Source organism: Drosophila arizonae, chromosome 4, assembly GCF_054131065.1.
Source record: "Drosophila arizonae isolate 15081-1271.41 chromosome 4, UAZ_ARI_1.0, whole genome shotgun sequence".
Classification (NCBI taxonomy): domain Eukaryota; kingdom Metazoa; phylum Arthropoda; class Insecta; order Diptera; family Drosophilidae; genus Drosophila; species Drosophila arizonae.
In genome coordinates, this window is record NC_142924.1 from 17,338,259 (window position 1) to 17,351,001 (window position 12,743).

A 12,743-nucleotide genomic window follows, 5' to 3' on the forward strand; every position below is an offset into this window, starting at 1 on the left:
TGGGAGTTTAATGCTCATTCGCGCTATCTGGAACGCCTCATGCCCGGCCATTCAGCTCAGTGTCGTTCAGCAGTCATTTGTTGATGGCACTGCGACTGCTGCTGCAACTGCGACTGCGACTGTCACTGGCACATCGCCTAACCATATGCAATGCAATTGCACAAAACTGTCCATCAACGCTGTCATTTACTGGCCTGCCCGGACACACGCCCCTGATGTCCCATGCTCGTCTGCCCCTGCGGCTGATGGTTTGGCGGCTGCTGATGCATTTCTTAAATGTTTGCAGGCTGTAAAATTTATTTAAACGCGTGCCTGTCATACACATGACACACAGAATGAGACGCGACCGGACGACGGGACGACGGGACGGCTCTACGACATACGCAATGCGTCATCGTCATAGCCATCCACTGACTCTGACTCTGTCTCTGTCTCTGATTCCTGCTGCTGTTGCTCATTCTGATTCCGATTCCGATTCTGGATTTTGCATCTGGCTGTCCCTTGCGAGCCAAGTAATTTGCATTTATGCGAGGAACACTCTCGTTGCAAACTGATTGACAGATTGCCCAGCAAGAAAAACTGATTCCATATTGCATAAAACTAAAAGATTTGCCATAAAAGCATTTAATTGTGATTATAATAAATTTAATGAAATATTATATATTTTTAATATCTTTAGCAAATGAATTTTTCATACCTCATTTTATTTCTTCATAGCTCGCTCTCAATTTTCTTCATTCTAATTGCGCTCTTTCCAGTAATTGCATGATGCAATTGTTCGTTTTCAACTTAAGAGCCAAGCTCATTTCAGTCTTAATGTGATTTCCTCTCTCTCCCTCACTCTCTCTCTCTGTCTCTCTCTTTCTTTCCCTTGTCTCAAATTTGTCAAATATTTTCGTTAGTATTTGTGCTTGTTGCCAAGGCGAGCCTTAACCTCATTTCCCTTTTGAGTTGAGGCATTACACATACGACAGGTGGTCCCTAGAGCTGAACGTTTGTCTGGCCATTCTGATGTTTATTTGGGGCGTGGCACGTTGGAAACTGGTTTGACAAATAGCCTGCGGCTCATATACAATGCTGAGAAGATGTCATTGTCTCTATTCATGTTGTTGCTCGTTGTGTGGATGCTGTGTGTTGTGTGCTCAGGCTCTGTTTTGTTGTGTTTGTTGTTGTTGTTCTTGTTTTTGTAGTTGTTGTGCTGTTGCCTGCAGTTCTTGCAATTCTAGTGCTCTTTGTTTTTGCTGATGTTGTGGTTGGCTCTGGGTTTTCTTTCACTTTTCTGAACATTTGCTGTGCCAGCACTCGATGCTGTTGCTGTTGCTGCTGCACTGAGTGTGGGCTGCAAGGACACGAGCTGCAGCACATACGCTTGAGTGCCATTAAAATGCGCCCAGGGCTGTTGATTGGTAAAGAAAAATGTAGCATGTGGTTTACCTAAACTTTTACTGGGCCACACCAGCACGAAGTGGTTCGGGGCAATCCTGCCTGCTGCCTGCCTCCTGCCTGCCTGCCAGCTTGCCTCAATTGATGGCTGCCTGAGAGCCTGACACCTACCTATCAACTTGAAGACAAACGGGCTTTTAAATGGCAAGAGAATCCAGGCTCTGGCTGAGGCTGTGGCTGTGAATGTGGTGGGGCGTTGCGGTTAAGTGGTTGCCATTGCTGTTGTAAAGTGCTTCAGCTGTGCTAACTGCTGATAATTTGTTGCCATGCAGCAGAGGGGCAGCGATAGGGCAATAGAGTTTGTCGTGGAGTTGAAAGAAAAATAATATAACAGCAGCAGGCGGCAAACATCATAGTTTACCCCCACAAAAAAAAAAAAAAAAAAAAAGAGAAAGGAAAGGAAAACCCTACTTCAACACTATTTAGCTGCTGTTTGTTAACTAGAGTGGGCAAGAGCATATTGTATTTATGCCCATAAATATTCAATGCAATTTGTTTAAATTGCAAACTCATTTCTTTTCAAATACCCGCAGAGCCAAATATTTATTTTGGTTAGTTTGTGAGCTTAAATACGCATAATGAATCCATTTTCCATTTTTGGTTGAATTATTAAATATTTAAACAGCACTTAACCTTCTGCTAATATAAATTATACTTCCCTGGCGCCTTTCTCTCCCTCTCTCTTTCTCTCTCTCCCACTGTGTGTGTGTTTGTATGCAAAGTAAATATTTATATGCTCCATATACAAGTATATAAATATATATATATATATATATATATATATATGTAAATGTTATATATGTGTACCTATGTGCGGATTTTGCGCATAATTATGCAGAGTTCACTTGGTTTTTGTTTGGCCAACGCAACACTTTGAATTCGTGCAAATGCTGTGAAAGAGTTAACCAGGGGCGGATTAATTTATACTATAGAGGGGCTTAAGTAGTAAAGGATATACTAAATATACATCAGACTATGTAAGCAGTATGAGCATGAAAATCATTTATAAAGACAGCAAGTTATATGCACTGCAAAATAAATCCAAATTTAATTTGATCTGATTATAATATATATGTAAAATGAAATATTTTAAATGTAAAAAAATGTATATTAAAATATTTTTCTTTTATAAACTATATATATTCCCATATTAAAAATCCCTCTATTAATTATTCATGCTCCAGCCCCTGACGGGTTTTCTTCCCTTTCTAGCTCTGGCTCCAGAGTGAAAATAGTTGCCAAAGCGACCACACAAATTTTCTTAATGCGCTCAAACGTCACACACACACATACGTCTGCACATGCTAAAGCACTCACACACACATGCATGCGCCACTCTTGCCTTTATTTACCGAACACACGGTTTATTATTTCTTGTTTAAAATGTGTAAAAAATTTGCTTAGTTTAGCGTGTGGAAATTCATTCCAGCCAGGCAAACGCGAATAGGAATAGGAATACGAATGCGAATGCAAATGAAGGAATGCGCAGCAAGCAAAAATAAATAGGAGTAAAAAAAAGTTACCTCTTAAAGCCACGCCCCACAGCCTTAAATGGCAACCAGCATGAGACGGTTAAGACATAACAATTAAATTTCATAAGCCGCCAAGCGATTTAAGTTTAATTATTTTTCACGGCGAGCCGAAAAAGAAAAGAGAAGAACAACAAGACGAAGGAGATGCGCTAAAAATGCAAGAAAATTGTGTAAAAAGTGAGCTAAAGAAAAGCCAGAGTGAAGCAGAAAAGTCTCGGCAGTCGAATTATGAAAAGCGTGTGGGAGCAGAACAAAAGCAAAGAAGCAACTATCTCAACCTCTCACTCCCACTCTCACTCCCACTCTCACTCCCTCTCTCTCACTCTCTGTCTCTCTCACTCTTTTTGTCTTGCCTGGCGTTGTTGTATTTTGGCAGCTGGGCGTTGGCAGCTGCTTCCACTCATTAGGCGCTTTATTAAGCGAGATAATTAGCCGAAGCACGTAACTTGCAGTTAATTGATATTATTTGAACTCCACGCTCATTATGTTAAGTCTCTCGCAGACCCAGACACTCTCTCTCTCTTTCATTTCCTGTTGTTCTGCCTCTCTCCCTCTCTCTCTCTCTCGCGCGCAGTTGCTGCCATCATTGTTGCAGTCACTTAACCTTTGAACTTTTTGCAATTGTGCACAATTAAGTTGAAAATTGTGTTATAATGTTAAGTAATTGTTTATGAGCCGATTAAGCTGGCCAACAACAACTCTGCCGTCTGCCGCCAGCCGCCTGCCGACACACTCAAAGGCCATTAAAAGCAGCCGTGAGCAGGAGTTGCCAACTTAAAGTGTCGGCTCTTTGGCTGAGTTCTTTCACTCTATCGACTGCAGCAATTTGATGATGGCCGCTCTCTCTCTCTCCCTACCTCCTTCCCACCCTTTCTCTCTCTCTCTCTTTTTAGTTTAGCAGCAGAAACTTGTGCGGTATTTTGTTTAGTCCTTTTACTCTGTTGCACGGCCATTGACCGAGCAGGTCATTTAAATCTATGAGCTGCTCATTAGTCGCCTTGCACTTCATTAATTTGATTTAAAATCACACACAAAAACACACACACACACACCTTCGCACTTTCACAATGAGAGAGCAAAGGCAAACGCACCTCTCACTATGCGATTTAACGACTTTAATTAAGGCAAAAGTCGTTGCCAGACATTGACGCCGACTGCGCCGACTACGCACTGACCTCGTTTTTTATAGCCGACTATAAATAACAGAAATTATGTACACACTGAACTGGACAGCACTGTAGAAGACGAGCAGCAAAGGACAAAGGAGCGGGCATGCATAGCCCGTCGCTGGTTTTTGGGCGCGTTTTTCAGCGCCAGTTAAACGCGCCGCCATGAATTTTAATTCGACGACACTTTGGCCATGGGACACGCAACACGACAGACGCCATCGCAATCGAAAAATATAGTAAAAAATGAAACGAAATGGAGCACTGCGAACAAAAATACATAATAAGCGCTGCGAAAAGAAATTAAAGTAAAACGCAGCCTCGATTCAATGTACATTTGCACAGAGCAGAGAGAAGCAAAGAGAAGCAAAGCAGAGCAGAGACCAGAGCAAAGCAGAGCAGGACACAGCAGGCTCATCAACTGAACTGAACTGGACTGTGGTGCCGCAAGCAAATTTACTCCCACAAAATTGTGAGTGGATCACAGATATTCTCAATATAAATATTGAGCTTGATGATAAAGTGGAACGAATATATTTTGAGATTATTTATCAATTTAGCTTAATTTAAATTTTAAATAGAATTACAAAAAAAAAAAAAAATAAATAAATAAATAAAAAATTAATTACTTTATTAAAATTTAATTTCTAAATAAATTATAGAAAATGTTAAATTTGTAAATTGTAATTATGTTTATAAAAATACTGAAAGCAATTAAAATAAAGTTTTAATTAAGTAAATAATTGTTGGTCTTTTATAGTTAAACCTTCTTAGATAGCGATTATTTTGTATTTGTAGTTTATTAATATTAATATTAAATTAATTTTTGAATAGCCGTTTTTAGCAAAAAAAGCTTTTTAATACATAAACAAATTTATTTTATTTTTCATATTATATTAAATTACATTTAAGAGGCAATGATTTTAGTTTGGGAATAATGGGATATGAATACAAAAAATAAATAATTGTTTAAAAATTAAAATTTATAATTAAACAACTCACAAGTTAATTTTTAAATTCTTTGAAAAAAAAAAAAAAATAAATAAATATAATTGATTTAAATTTTAAAGTTTGAATTTACGAAAGCACAGAAACTTGATTGATAATACAGACAATTTCAGCTTCAGCTTCAACTTCTGCGCCTTTTGAGCTGCTTTCTAGCTAAAATTTATGGAATACATAAACGCTGTAACGCATTAAATCCTGACAAAATAAGCTAAAAATGCTCATTTTATATACACATAATATACATAACATACATAACTTACAGATTAGTACTTAATGATTGTGTGTATGTGTCTGTGTCTGTGTTTCCTACCTGCTGTCCAGCTTCCTGTTGTATTTGGCCACCTCAAATTCGTTTGGTAACTTTTCAAAAGTTTTCCATTGTTTATTTCGAGGCAAATGCGAGTCCGCTCTGTCAAGTTGGCGACGCTCCGACGCCAGCTGCCCGTCCACCACAATCGGCATTAATTTAGCGGAAGTAATGCGAGAAATTGTTGAAGTCCCATCGCCCAGCTGGACTGGGCGAAATATATTGCTCATTGTGCTTGGCATTGGCCTGGACGGAGGCTAATTGGCCGATGGCCCCATATAGGCAGCTGGGAGATATTGGCCAAAAGGGTTTTCCGAATGTGCTCCTTTATTTGTATATTTACTTTTATCTATTTTCTTGCTTGGTTAAATTTAATGAACAAGACATTTGGCTTTATATTTATATATTTCTTTTCTCTTGCTGTTTCTTTAATTAAATAAACTTGCCCTTTCTTGTTTTAATGGGCATATTAGTTTTTATCGCTCAATGCTGAATGCAGCTCGTGGCTGGGAACTCGCTCAAAGAGGGGCGTGGCTGTGCCTACTAATTGCCTTTTGTGTGTAGCCCAACGCATTATCTAATGGTGTCCATCAACAGCGGCTGCTTCATTGTATTATGCTAATGTCCGTCTAACGTGAGCTATAGAAATATATGTATATCTCATTATTATTTATAGACCATATTCACAATAAACCTAATGGCGGTATTTTTAGGATGCGTATCGAGCATTATAAATCTAGCAGAAACTCAATTCGAATACTTTCTGATATACGAATAGGTAATCCTTAAAGTAAAGTAATCTTAAGCTAGTATTTGCTCTGCTGTGGCTCTGAGGGCTTTCGTGTCGTTTGCTGTCGCCTGCATTCGTTCCACACAATTTGCTCGGGCTGCAATGAATTTCGCAAGCATTTGTCTCGGCCCATATAAAAACGGAGAGCAGCCAGCAGCCAACCACTCAGGCTTTCAGCATGAATTCGACACATATTTAAAAACTCATTCACACGTCCTGCCAACTTATTTAACAACTCAGCTCTGCTCAGCCCAGCCTAGCCCAGCCCAGCCCAGATGGCAGCGGAGCATTTGTATAGATCTTGTGCGATGTACTTAAATTACTTGAGGACGAATGCTGCTCAGCTTGAATGCAATTTAAGTACGTACTTCACAAGCAAATGTTTTATAGAGCACCCATCTTACAGACACACACACATACAACAGTGAAACACATACAATATCTAAACTGTAGAGCACTTCTCGACCAAAAAAGACACTTTGCACGGGAAGCTGTCGAAATAGGAGCCGACATTCTCGTCCTTGCCTCCATCCTGCTGGCACTCAGCGCTTCGTATAGTATTTCTGTTTTAGTTTTTGGGTTTTACTTGTTGTTCTCACTGCTGCTGTTGCTACTCCTGCTTCTTCTCCTGCTGTTGTATTTTATTATTTAAAAGCCTAAAATCTATGAAGTGCGGTGCAAATATTTGAAATTGTTAGAAAAACATTTGCAACTGACTCACTGACTGCTGCATTTGACAAGAATATTTAATTTAACTGCTGAGCCACAAGACGACTCCCACACACCCACACAATGTGCCCAACACACACACACACACACAAACACATACAGAGTCGTTGAGCTGGCTACGATTAAGCTAAATCTGCATTCTATGTTGGGGTATAACAATTTTAGCAGCAAGCTTGCAATATTTTTAGGAGCAATATTATTTGAAATGAAATAAATATATTTAAAATTATGGAAATATTAAATTAATAAAATTAATTAATAAACTAATAAAATTATACTAAAAATAAGTTAATACACATTTAATTTAATATATCTTAATATTTTGCTTGCCTTTTTTGAAGTCAATAATAAATACAAATTTATATAAAATATTAAAATGATTAAATATTTAAATTAAATAAATATTTTTAAAGTCAACATTTTAAAAACAATTATATTATATATAATTTATATACTTACAAATATAATATAAAAATTATTTTTAATATATGCAAATGATTTTGTATATATTTGAATATATCTGACTGCATATCGAATATATGCCATGCCATGAATGTAATATTAGAGTAGAGAGAGGAAATATTACTCAAGTTGGCAGCACGCTTAAAGTAACGCTTCACGTGAGTAAGAGAGACATAACTGAACATAACTCAGATAAAATCAGATGGCAAGTGGGCATCCACTCAAAAATGAGCGAAAATGGAAGATAATTCTAAAAATTGAGAGCAGCATACGTGGCTATACAAATACATATGTACGTCTATTTGGCAGACATCAAGAAACAGCTGTATACTATCGATATTCCCAACAGTGTCAGGCTTAGCAACTTATCTCAGCTGCTACACATATGTAAGAGAAGTTTCCATGTCTTCGTTCGCTCACCCGCCAGAGTAGGCAAAGAGTCGAGTTTCTTGCAGCTCTGTTTACGATATGCGATTTGCATTTGCATTTGTGCTTGATTTTTTCTTTTTGTGATATATTTTTGTTCTCGCTGTTCAGCATGTCGTCAAAGGTATTCAGTGCTGAGTGCTGATGCTTCCGTTTCCGGTTTCGTGTTTACATTTGTGTTAAATGCAAAGCCTGCAACTTGTATGTTGCAGTTCTTTTCAAACTCAGCAGGGGCGACGCTCGACAGCCGACAGTCGACAGTCGACGGTCTGAAATTGCAGCTCAAAGCAGTTCTCGAGCTGAAGTCAAATACAGGTGCCCACAGAAGCCTGCCCAACTCTATTTACCTTTAATATTTAAAATGCTCTATTTACCGTAAATATTTTCATGGTAATTTACGCAAATTTACATAAATAAAAGCACTGATACACACACTACCTTTGCCACACACACACACACACACACACACACAGAGTGAATGCACATGCCTAACTGTTTTGGGTTCCACATAGCCTCATTTGAAAAATGTCAAACGCAGTCCAGCCATTAAATCGTGGGCGAGGTCGGACGGCAGCAGGAGACGGAACCGGCTTGGGTGCGCCATCGTTTGTTTGGCCTAATAGCTTTTCTATAATTTATCATGGAATATTTATGGCACGCGCTTTTGTATCTAGGAATTATGCATTTATTATTCAAAATGCTTTTTATGCCACCAAACAAACGACTCTGTTGGCCGGCCGCCTGCAAATTTCCATTTGACAGCGTTGCTACCCACACCTTAGCCCCCGTAAACGTTGTCAGCGTTTAGTTTAGTTTGTTGAAAAATTGTCATATTTACAGGACTCGCCGAATGCTTGGGCTAGTTCGACTAGCCCCAGGCCAACTTAATTGGCAAATTTAAATTGAATACATTTTTCATGATAGTGCATTGGACTCTGGTCAGCAACGATTTGCGTGTGTGTGCGTGATGTGTGTGTGCGCGTGTGTGTTAGGCAGTTTAATGATATGAGCAGGATTTATGTAGCTCAAGCTCGTAATTGGCAGCCAAATGACTGAGCGACTTAATTTGATTTCATTACTGGCCATAGAACATAGATGTGGGTTAAGTACTCGCTTTAGTATCAGACTAAATGCCATCAAAGTTAAGCGAAGAGTAAAGGCTAAACAGGGCAGTTAGTATCAATTTAAATTAAAGTTTTTTAATTTTCAATTTTGAATTTCAATTTATTTCACTCTTTGTTATAATTACATGATGTTGTGAATGGTATTTTACAATGTTTGAAGAGTTTAGGCTAATACATAGTCCATTTCTGCTAAGTTATTTATTTACATTCATGACATATGGATATGCGATAACATTATTATTTGGGGAAAAAAACAAAGAAATAGAAAACCCCATGAAAATTTACTACAAATTTACATATTTATTTAGATTGAAATATGTCTATTTTTAGATGTATGGCAGTTGTATAAAAAATAAAAATAAAATAAATAAAATGAACTAGAATTAGACAAAGATGATAAAGATAATTATTTAAAAGTGAAATAAATATTTTTTTAAATATTAATAATTTAAAATATACAAAATTTAAAATTTAATTTAAATTAAAAAAAAAAGTAAAAAAAAAAACTTTATGAAGAATATTCATTTTATTGTGTTTTATTAAATGAGGGCCCATCTGATAATTATTCAATAACGGAATTAAAACTATTAATTTTTTAATATGTTCATTCAAGATTAATATGATTAATATATAAATAAAAAATAATTATAATTAATTTATTTAATTAAAAATTATTGTTTATTATTAATTGTTATATTAATAGTTCTTATTACATTAATTATTATTTAAATTGTAAATTATTATAAGTAAAAAGTATACAAAATTATTTTAATTTAATAAAATTGCTTTTTAATATCAAATGTATGTTTCTTAATCAAAGTATGTTATTTAAAATTAATAATTAAAATAAAATAAAATATGAATATAAAATATTAATGCTTGTATATCATAATTATGTCTTCAATATGTTAACATCCACATCTGCTTCTGCTGATTCTCTACAAAGAAATGCAGAAGTTATTATCGCCCTTTGAGCTATATGAGAGTTTGTGAGATTTTGTAATGCTATTAGTAAATAATTTAATATGAGCTGCTGTTGCTTCTTCTTCTTCTACTTCTCTGGTGCACATAAGCAGCTTTCACCTGCCAATGCGCTGGCTTCGTTGGCTTCGTTGGCCTCGTTTACTCGCCTTTCCCGTATCCATTTCAATTGCATGGCTTTTAACTTTCGTTTCCATTGCCAGATAAGTAACCTCAAACAAGGAACTCTACTTTAACTTTGGCCGCGACAAACTTTCGCACTGCGCACAGCGAACTGGATGCCGAAGTCGCGCTGCAGTAGTCCAATGCCATAAATGTCAATAGACCAAAAACCATTATGCATAATATTCCAAGCGGCAGCGCAACTTGCTGGGGGCAGCTGCACTCCGCGACGCCTCGGCGCAGCGCCTGTAAACGTGTGGTGCGCCTCAGCCGCTATCTGTGGCGCCACTATCCCTATCCCCTCTGTGCTTCCTCTGGCTGTCAATGTTCGTTCTTTACTTCTGTCGCCGCATGCTAAACAATATTTCTCCATTACAAAACAATGGACCGGGTGCATAACGCAGCGCGGAGCTCCTGCGACTCCCCAGCCACGCTCTCAGCTGCTGCTGCTGCTCCACAGCTTCGAGGACAAGTAACACCTTTTACTTGTGGCGTTCCGGTGTCAGTGGAAACTTTTGCTTTTTCCACTTGGCTTTTTATGTTAGCGCGTTGCAGTATATCCAGCCAGTCAGACAGTCGTCCATTCCTTGGCTTGCGGATTGTCCAGCGCAGTGAAAACTTTGGCTGTTTGCTGCTAAATTGAAAGCGACTTGCTGCGCAGTGTCCTTGTCAACGCCCTGCGATCAGTTGTCCTTGGCGGTGTAAATTGTAAAACAAATAAACAGCAGCAATTGCTGCACCCTCTCCTCACGCCTTCCACTGCGCTGAATTTAAAACTTTATATAGAAAACGAAGGGATTACCGCATAAGAAGATTAAAGTTGATCCGATTCGATAGTATTATTTCATAATTTACTTTATTTTAAAAATGCTTTACAAATAACAATTTTTAAATTCATGCTAAATAGCTAAAATCGTCCGATTCTCTCAACTCGCCTGGGGGACATTAATAGCTCGTAGCATGGAATAAATTTAATGGAATGCAACTTCAAATTTCAATGAACCAATGCGTAGAACGTTGTAGGTTAACGTAAATGTTTAATGATGTATCACAGCCTGCCCCTCTCTGTCCCTCTCCTTTATTGCCTAGTACTCTTTCTACAAAAGTAACCCTCGACGGAATCGCGCGACAGCTCGAACTTATCGCGCACCGTCTTGTAGTACTGGACGCCCTTCAGCTGATCCATGAACTGGCGCAAGTAGCTCAGATATTGTATTTTGCCCTTGGGCTTGGCATCGTCGGGGCACCAGCAGAGCAGCACTAGCTTTTCCCGTTTGATCTCCTGCTTGGTCACCTCACACAGGTGGCTATATTCCAGATCGAAGACACCGTAGCGGCACTCGACGGACCCGTTCCGTGTCAGGTCCTCCAGGAACTGGTTATAGTCGTTGTCGCGCGGGCCGACGGTCTCCACGTCGACCACCGAGTCCGAAACGAGGCGATATATGATATAACGGTACTCCTTGCTCTTACGTATGGCCTCGTATATCTCCAGGCACGTTGGGCGGCAATTGTCGGCATTCATTGTGTGTGCGTTAACTTATCAATATCTGAAACCCGAAAAATGACGGAAAACAATACAAATTTGATGCTTTTCTCTCTGTACTCTTACTTGTCTGAAGTGCTATCAGAAATAACTATTTCGATCATAGCTCACTGCGTTCCGTGCGTGGCGGAATAAAAAATAAAAAAATCCTCCCGAAGCTCGTTCGATAGCAAAATCAACAGAAAAACTGCCAACAACTGTAAAACTTTCAATCGCCTACATTTGGCATTGCACATCGCTCGGAAAACTCACTCATTCACTCACTCGCATCCCACACACAAGCACAAATACAAATAAAAATACTAAATACGTAAGTGCATATCTTTAGTTGGCATAGTTTTCTTAACAGTTCTCCATTCCATTCACTTATTTCTTCGAACTCTCAAGCACACCTCAGGCAGGCAGGAGCTCAGCATTTTTTCCCCCATTGAAGTTTATTTGATTTGCAAAGTTTGTTCGGCCACAAGAGCAATAAAAAAGTAAATTATAAATGATAATTGAAATTCGCATAGAACATAGAACGAATAACAGAACTATTCGTTTGCTCTCATGGGAAGAAGAACAAATGTGGAAAATTACTTTGAATGGTGCATAATTGTTGAAATTAATATAAAATATATGGAGAAGACATAATTGAAGTGTGAGAATTACATAGAAGGACTACAACTAAAGAGGGAACTGAGATGGATAGAGGGAGTTAGATGGAAAGGAAGACCATAAAAGAGAAACGAAGAGCGATAACGAGCAAATTATGTAAGAACTGGAAATTAAGACGAGTGGAAAATGAAAACCCCTACACGACAGAGAGCAAAATAGTATTCACTGACGTTTTTGGTAAGACAGAGAGAGAGGGAGAAAGGGAGAGATATAGATAGACAGGCAGATAACACACATTAGAAGAGAGAGAGAGAGAGAAAGAGTTAAAATATTAGAAAAAAGAAAACAACAGACGAAAATCATAATAAAAAGTTTTTTTTTAGCAGAATATCAAAGTAATTCGCAAATATAATTGAAAGCCATAAAACACACAAAGGAATCTCATAAAGGAGGCGTGGCACGAATTCCAT

The 12,743-nt window shown here is 38.1% G+C and overlaps 1 pseudogene; it reads right to left on the reverse strand.

Moving 5' to 3' along the window:
• Positions 1–11,208: 11,208 nt before the first annotated feature.
• Positions 11,209–11,655, reverse strand: LOC149269323 (cofilin/actin-depolymerizing factor homolog pseudogene; annotated as a pseudogene).
• Between the last annotated feature and the right edge of the window lie 1,088 nt (positions 11,656–12,743).